Below are 8958 nucleotides of genomic sequence, written 5' to 3' on the forward strand. Positions count from 1 at the left end.
CAGTTTATGGTAATTTGTTAAGGTAGATATAGGAAACTAATACAAATGATAGAAGGAAAGGAGGAATTTATCCAGATCTCACTGAACTTGAGGATTCCTCCTGAAATGGCTTTCCTCAGGTCCCTAGGACTCGGATGACCCTGGGCTGTGAAGATTTGGCCCAGGAATGTCTCAGCTAAAACCTGTGTGTGGTGTGGCTTCGTGGTGGAGAGTTCTGGAGTGTAAGCCAAATTCTGGGAGCAAAAATCCCCTGAATCCCTAATGCGGCTAGTAATTGTCCAGGTCCTGAGTGAGAATGGTGCAGAATGAAGAAATAAACTCAGAGAAAAAGGATGGGATCGGGAGGTCTCTGCAATGCCTTTAGCTTGCAAGAGCCAGTCTCCACCCCCAAGCCACTTTAGTTATAGGGCAGAGTAAAGTCATTAGCAAATCAAAGAGATCTCTGATACAAAGTCACATTTCCAAGGCAACCCAAGAATTCTCCCCAGTGCAGAAAACCCTCCACTCTGCATAACATCTTAACTTCACAAAAAAAGGGTAAAAAGAAAATTTCCTCCATTTTCTCTGAGGGACATGGGGGATAAGACTAGTAGAAACAATCCAGTATCATAGCTAACATGGAGGTGTGGAGAAAAACTTAGCCTTTAGCAACTTAAGCAAGTGAGATGAGGAGATGAGCAGTCTGTCAGCTTACTGCCAGTTCCCCACACATCTTTCCCCCCAAAATCTAAACCACCAGGACACTGTCAGCTTGCAGTCTCCAACACTGAAGGTCTAAAGGTATCTAGGTTCCTCTTTTATAGCAGGTATCTAAAAATAATTTTTTTAATTTATTGATTTTTAGAGAGAGAAGGGAGTAAGACTGAAAAAGAAGTATTGATTTGTTGTTCTACTCATTCATGCCGTCATTGGTTGATTCTAACTGGGGATCTAACCTGCAACCTGGCATGTTGGGGCAATGCTAACCAACTGAGCTAACTGGCCAGGGCCTCTGGCAGGTGTTTTATTGTGATGAGATAGCAGGTCAGCCGGGCAGTTTTACTCTGCGTGGGAGGGGTGTTTCTTGTTAGCTCATTTGCTGAACTGCTGGTCCCTGACTCCATCCATAACAGACTTTCTCTTTCTCAGAACTGTACCACCACCCTGCACTGCTGGCACCCCTCTGGAACCACATGCAACCTGGCATTCCAGGGATTCATCCCCAAGCTGGGAGAGTTGACAGACAAGATAAAATATCTTCTAATATAAAGAACCACAGGTGATGGTTCCTGTCCTCTGCATTATAAAGCAATTTCCTGGTGGGAAGACAGACAGCAGAGATGGATGGGAGGGTGTGCTTAGGATGCTATGGAGATGTGTTGTGTGCTGGGGAGCCCAGAGGAGGCAGCACTTCTCTTTGAGAGACTCCGAAAGCTTTCTGAGAGACAAGATAAGAGAATCAGTTGAGAAACAAGCAGGAACTCTGCAGAGTGAGGAGGGCAGGGAGGGCTTCTCCGCAGTGGCATAAGCATGAGCTGCGGCACAGAGTGTGTTTGTTGAGCAGCCAGAAACTCAGGTTCATGAGAGAACAAGAGTAAGGATGGGGAGTGAGTAAGGACAGAAACAGGTTGGAGAAGGTGGTTGGTGCCAGGCTATTAAGGGCTGCACACATCCTCAATGACTCAAACAACGTGTCCAAACTGAACTCGTTATCTCTCTGAACCCTCCTCATCCGCCTGCAGGGTTCTCCAGCTAATGACAGGGATCATCACCCGCCCAGCTGGTGGAAACCTGGGGACCAGGTGCAATTCTTCCTTGCTCTCTTTAGTATCTTTTGAATCCACCCAGCTCTCTCTGTTCCTATGTCAGGCCATTATCATCTCCAGCCTGGACATCTGCAAGGCACCCCACCCCCCCGGCACCCAATCTTCTGCTCCCAGTATGACTGCCTCCACTCTGTTCTTAGCTGTAGCCAGTGATGCATTTAGAATAGACCCTCTATAATAAAGCTTCAGATTTTAAAATACATGCACAGAGAAGCTTATAATGGGAAGCAGTAATGCCCTGACATTCTCCATCCACAGGCTTTCTCCCTACAGAACCTTGTTTGGCCAGTTCTGGGTTTTGGTACTTCTGCTGGTTACCTCCATATCCCCAATATTATGCTTGTACTGAAATTTCTTGATCAATCTTGAATATCCTAGTATAATAAGAGTTTAGTTGAGTTCTATTACCTTTATCTCTCTTTTCTGTCCCCAGACTATTTCTAGTTTCTCCTCAGGTCTCTTTGGAAATCTTAAAAAGTATACTTAAACCTTAATTTCTTGCTTCCTCAATCTTGGACAGACATATCACTCACCACTTTGTAAAATGAGAACATTAGCGCTCCCTCGTGGCCATTCACCGTCCACTCCCAGCCAATCCCTGCCTCCATCTTGACCTGCATGTTGTGCAGTCTGATAATTTATATTCCATTTAACCATATTAAAATCTTCTATAAGTTCTAAGTTGATTCTAAAAGGTAACATTTTTTTGGACTTTTTAATAACCATGAAAAAATGTTCACTGCAGCTCACCTCTGTGCTGTGTTTTAGTTTGCTTCATATTTGCTTTCTTATCTACTTTTTTGTTTATTGTATGGCCAGTAGTCGCCTCCGTCATGGCCATGCACATACAGATTCTCATTAGATTCCGGCAGATGGTAAAGAAACAGTGGAGCCAAAAAAACAGCAGGCCATTCCTTCCTTATTAAAGTCTCGCAACTGGCGGATGAGCAAACACACAGGGAAAACACTTCCCTTTCACTCTGGCTCCCAAAGCCACTGACACATTCTCCAGTTCCACAACCAGGAGAATCTTCTCCGGTTTCTCCTAGAATCAAAGGCCCCACCAGTCTCAGTGGAGCTCACAAAAGCCCCTCACCTCTGGTTCCCCACCTGCACACCTTCTCTTTTCCTGCCAACATGGCTTCTTTCTCTGCAAAAATGGCTTCTTCTTCAGCACTCTGCATTCTCTCTCTCTCACTGTGCAAACATGGCCTCTTTCTCAGCACTCTTCTTTTTCTTCTCTCCTTTTCAAGACTTTCTGGTGCAAAAACTGAAAGGTCGGTGGATAATGGGGAAAGCTCAGGCCCAGGAACTTTGGCTAGGACCAACCCACAACCAAGCGCACCAAAGGAAACTTCCCAGGAACCCTTTGGAAAAAAGCGACAGTCTGCCAGCCAGTGAGATTTCACCAAGTCATATTAGCTCGACCACCCTAGGGATCCTTTAAATATCTTCCACGTGGGTCACCACTTGCAACTTCCCTGGCCTCCATCTTTCCTTGGAGCCAGGGAACCTCATTGGGTGGGAAGGTGCTCTGTACTCAATAAAGCCTTTTATTATTCCACACTTCCAGGCTCTGGCCCCCTTCTTTCCTTCTCGGTGGGGAAAAATACCTTACAAAAACCTCTCCTCCAGCAAACATTAGCAAAACAGTAAGTAGCCCTTCCCAAGCAGGAAGGTAATTTGCAATTTCACAGACCACATATACCTTGCACTGCCCAGCCCCCAATACAAACTATAAGCGGGCAAACATAAAAATCATATTTTACTAACTTATTTGACTAACATTTATTATCTAGGTGTGTAACTACTGCATGTCTCCTCCTCCTTCCCCGGCCCTCCCCCTCCTCCTTCCTTTGCATTCTGTGTGTTTCTGGAGCCATCAATCATTCTATTGAATTCCTCCTCCCCAGGTCCCAACTCTTTCCAAAGCCCTCTGGTCAGTCTGTCCTAATGGCTGCCCTGGCGTGCCTCGCACTTCCCGCTCTCCTCTGGGGACTCCCATTACCTGCTCTCCTGGGTTGGATGCAGTGTTTCTGAATGTTCTATCTTTCTCTTTCTCTTGGTTACTGCTGAAGCATGCTATCAAGTAACTAAGAAAAGATGCTTAGAGGATAATTTTATTTTTACCTTTTTGTTATGGAAAACTTCAAACACGTATAAAAGGAGATAAAATAATATAATGAACCCTCATGTATTCATCTACCAGCTACAATCATCATCAATTCATGACCAACCTTATTTCATCTATACTCTTAACCACTTCTTACCACTCTCTGATTATTTGGAAGCAAATGCCAGATATTGTATTATTAGTAAATAAATAAGAATGTACTTTGAAAAGGTAAGGGCACATCAAAAAGTTAGCTATGTTTTCTTTTTTTTTTTTTTTTGCATTCTCTTTTGCATTTTTCTGAAGCTGGAAACAGGGAGAGACAGTCAGACAGACTCCCGCATGCGCCCGACTGGGATCCACCTGGCACGCCCACCATGGGGCGATGCTCTGCCCACCAGGGGGCGATGCTCTGCCCATCCTGGGCGTCGCCATGTTGCGACCAGAGCCACTCTAGCGCCTGAGGCAGAGGCCATAGAGCCATCCCCAGCGCCCGGGCCATTTTTGCTCCAATGGAGCCTTGGCTGCGGGAGGGGAAGAGAGAGACAGAGAGGAAGGTGCGGCGGAGGGGTGGAGAAGCAAATGGGCGCTTCTCCTGTGTGCCCTGGCTGGGAATCGAACCCCGGTCCTCCGCACGCTAGGCCGACGCTCAACCGCTGAGTCAACCGGCCAGGGCCGCTATGTTTTCTTAGCATCATAAAATAGCCAGTCAGTGCTCAAATTTCCCTGACATATAAATATTTCCTTGTTTGAATTGGATCCAATTGCTGCTATTTGATATGTCTCTTGAATCTCTTTAATCTGTAGTTTCCCTTATCTCTTTTTGCCTTGCAATTTATTTGTTAAAAACAGAATCTGGGCCTGACCAGGTGGTGGTGCAGTAGATAGAGTGTCAGCCTAGGACACTGAGGACCCAGGTTCAAAACCCCGTGGTCTCCAGCTTGAGTAGGGGATCGCAGGCTTGAGCATAGGATCATAGATATGACCCCATGGTCTCTGGCTTGAGCCCAAAAGTGGCTGATTTGAAGCCCAAGGTCACTCACTGGCTTGAGCAAAGGGTCACTTGCTTCGTTGAAGCCACCCCCCCACCCCCACCCCCACCCCACCCCCCATCAAGGCACGTATGAGAAAGCAATCAATGAACAACTAAGATGCTGCAACTGTGAGTTGATGCATCACATCTCTTTCCCTTTCTGTCTGTCCCTCTTTCTCTCTAAGAAAAAAAAATAGAGAATTTGGTTTTTCTCATGGTTTCTTACAATCTGGATTTTGCTCATTGCATTTTTTTTTTTTTTTTCATTTTTCTGAAGCTGGAAACAGGGAGAGACAGTCAGACAGACTCCCGCATGCGCCCAACCGGGATCCACCCGGCACGCCCACCAGGGGCGACGCTCTGCCACCAGGGGGCGATGCTCTGCCCATCCTGGGTGTCGCCATGTTGCGACCAGAGCCACTCTAGCGCCTGAGGCAGAGGCCACAGAGCCATCCCCAGCGCCCGGGCCATCTTTGCTCCAATGGAGCCTTGGCTGCGGGAGGGGAAGAGAGAGACAGAGAGGAAGGTGCGGCGGAGGGGTGGAGAAGCAAATGGGCGCTTCTCCTGTGTGCCCTGGCCGGGAATCGAACCCGGGTCCTCCGCACGCTAGGCTGACGCTCTACCGCTGAGCCAACGGGCCAGGGCGCTCATTGCATTCTTGTTTTGATATTTGCCACAGTTCTTTATCTCTGTTTTCCTGTGAATTAGTAATTCAATCCAGAGTCTCGATCAGATTCAAACTGATTATTTTGGTAATACCTTCACAGGTAACATTATGTGTTTCTGAAAGGAGTCACATATGTCTACTTGTCTCTTTTTTGTAATGTGAATGGCCATGATGATCCTTGCCTAAATCCATTATTTTATTGGGAATTCCAACTTGGTGAAATCCTATCACTCTGTCACGTATTAGCTGGAAGACTCCTACTTTAGAGAGAAATTCCCCCCTCCTTTACTATTTAGTGACCCTCAGGTTCCTATGGGAAAGATAGAATAAATTCCCTTTATTGTTCATTTTTCAAAATAAGGTGTCCCTAGCATCTCCCAAAGGAAACTGTGAGCTTTGTAAATTTTTACTCATAAACTTGACATTTGTTTCAATTTATTACAGTTATTAGCCTTAATGATGCTCATCCTATCTTTAGCCAGTAGAAACTTCATTCAGTTGGCTTCTGAGCCTCTTGTCTTCATTCTTCCTTGATATTTACCAGTTTCATCATGTATGTATTTTCTGTCCGAGACCTGGGATAAACCATTTCTCATTGTTACTGTGTTGATCATTTTTCAGTAGACTTAGAAACACATGTTTATTAAAGAGAAAACACGTCTTAAACTCATGCTAAACATCTAAATTATATTGAAAACTAAGGATTTTTACTTAACTTCCTGGGTCTTATATCTCCTTTCTCTCACACCCAACACGTGATAAGCTTTGTTACCTTTTAAAATGTCTGAACATTTCTTTATTCTCCTTTATGCTGAATTGACAGCTTGGCTTGGGATAGAGAGTTCTCGGTTAAAAATAGTTTTCTCTGAAAAGTTTGAAGACATTGCTTCATTTTCTTCTAAGCAAGCAACATCACTAATGAGAGGTTTAATGCTGTTCTGACATATTTATTGTATGTGACCTTTTAAAATTTTATTTAGGGGAGCATTTAGGGTCTGTTCTTTACCTATATAGTTCTGAAATCTTACCATGACATGTCTAGGTGTGGGCCTTTTTAAATTGACCTTGATCCACACTTGCTTGGGAAGTTGGAGGGGGAAAAATATTCAGTGTACAAGAGACCAATCAGCCCCTCTGGCTTTTAGCTCCCCTCCTGCTGCCTCCATGGCACTAGTGGTCTCAGCAGTCTAGAGCCTGGGAGCAGCATCTGGGTGGGGGGTACGACCCCTCAGTGGGAGTTCTGGCTTCACTCACTCTCTTTTATCCCTGAACACTTACCCATTTACTTTCTGCCTTCTAGAAATTTGTTGAAATCCTTTATTAAAGATATCTCCTTCTCTTTTTTCCTGTACTGTAGCAGAAAGAAATGGAATTAAAATTTTTTTCCATACAGTTATTATAAAGGAATCTTGAAAAGAGAGGAGGCAAACATGAACTGAGTGAGAGTCTTGGCCTTTTCCTCAGCACTCTTCCCCCTGACCTTTAGCCCTTCTCAGTTCCTGGATGGGTCTTGTTTTCTTTCAATTCTGTTCCTTCACCCTGGGATATTCCTCCTTGTCCGCCTCCACTGCACAAGACTTCATGCTCATCCAGCCTTGCCCCATCCTGGAGTGGATTCTGATTCTCCACTAGATGAGCTCCCATAACATTCTCTAGCCCCCCTCCCCACTTGTCCCCATCTGCTATCATTACTTGTTCAGTGCCTGTCTTCAGACTCTGAGCTCCTCCTTTTTTAAATTTATTGATTTTGGAGAGAGAGAGAAGGAGAGAAATGGAGGAAGGGAGAGGAAAGAGGTGAAAAGAGAGAGAGAGAAACATCGACTGGTTCTACTTACCCATGCACTCATTGGTTGACTCTTGTATGTGCCCTGATTGAAGGTCAAACCTGCAACCTTGGTGTATCAGGACAATGCTCCAATCAACTGAGCTAGCCATTCAGGGCCAATTTTGAGCTTCTTGATGGTGGGATCTCATCTGACTTGTTTAGGGTTATGCTTCTGCTTCAAAGATATTCTCTTTGGGAAAGCAGAAATCAATTCATGGCCAATGTGGCTTCTAGGAAGCTCTCTGGTGGCAATGGGGATGATGAGCTGCAGAGACATGTCAGGAAGACCAGTTAGGAAGCTACAGTGTGTCCGTAAAGTCATGGTGCACTTTTGACTGGTCACAGGAAAGCAACAAAAGACGATAGAAATGTGAAATCTGCACCAAATAAAAGGAAAACTCTCCCAGTTTCATACCTATTCAGTGCAGTTCGATGTGGGCTCACGCACAGATTTTTAGGGTTCCTTAGGTAGCTATCCCATATAGCCTCTACAGACTCGTCACTGACTGATGGCCTACCAGAACGGGGTTTCTCCACCAAACTGCCAGTTTCCTTCAACTGCTTATCCCACCGAGTAATGTTATTCCTATGTGGTGGTGCTTTGTTATAAATGTACCGAAATTCACGTTGCACTTTGGTCACGGATTCGAATTTATTTATTTATTTATTTATTTTTAATTTTTTTATTTTTATTTATTCATTTTAGAGAGGAGAGGGAGAGAGAGAGAGAGAGAGGAGAGACAGAGAGAGAGAGAGAAGGGGGGGGAGGAGCTGGAAGCATCAACTCCCATATGTGCCTTGACCAGGCAAGCCCAGAGTTTCGAACTGGCGACCTCAGCATTTCCAGGTCAACGCTTTATCCACTGCGCCACCACAGGTCAGGCACGGATTCGAATTTAGTGAGCCACAGAACACACTGAACTTTCCTCTGTACCATCCACATCTCGACTGGCATGGCCGTGGGCTGCTCTGCTGTATACACGGTGTTACGTCATCATCTGCACATGTGCACATGCTGCCACATCATTCTACAGAAACTGGGATGATTTTCCTTTTATTTGGTGCAGATTTCACATTTCTATTGTCTTTTGTTGCTTTCCTGTGACCAGTCAAAAGTGCACCATGACTTTACGGACACACTGTATGGTTAAAGTCCACAGGAGATGAAAAGGCCCTGGACTAGGGCAGTGGCAGGAGGGTGAAGAGGAGAGCCTTGTTGAAGAGACATCTCTGAGAACACAACCAGGATTTGGTGATCTTTAATATAGTGATGAGGGAATATGAATATTCAAAGATAGTTCCACAATGTCTAGATTGTGAGAAGAGAGAAACAATGTTACTCTTTGCTGAGATAGGAAGATTGAAGAAAAGGAAGGTGCCAGTTGAGTTTGAACAAGTTAAAATTTTAAGTTAAGGAGTGGGTCACCAGGGAGGTAGCTACAAATGAGGATCTAGAGCTCAAGAGAGACATCTGGGCTGGAGCTATGGGAGTTATGAGCTTCTAGATCAGATGTC

This window comes from Saccopteryx bilineata, chromosome 4, assembly GCF_036850765.1.
Source record: "Saccopteryx bilineata isolate mSacBil1 chromosome 4, mSacBil1_pri_phased_curated, whole genome shotgun sequence".
NCBI lineage: Eukaryota > Metazoa > Chordata > Mammalia > Chiroptera > Emballonuridae > Saccopteryx > Saccopteryx bilineata.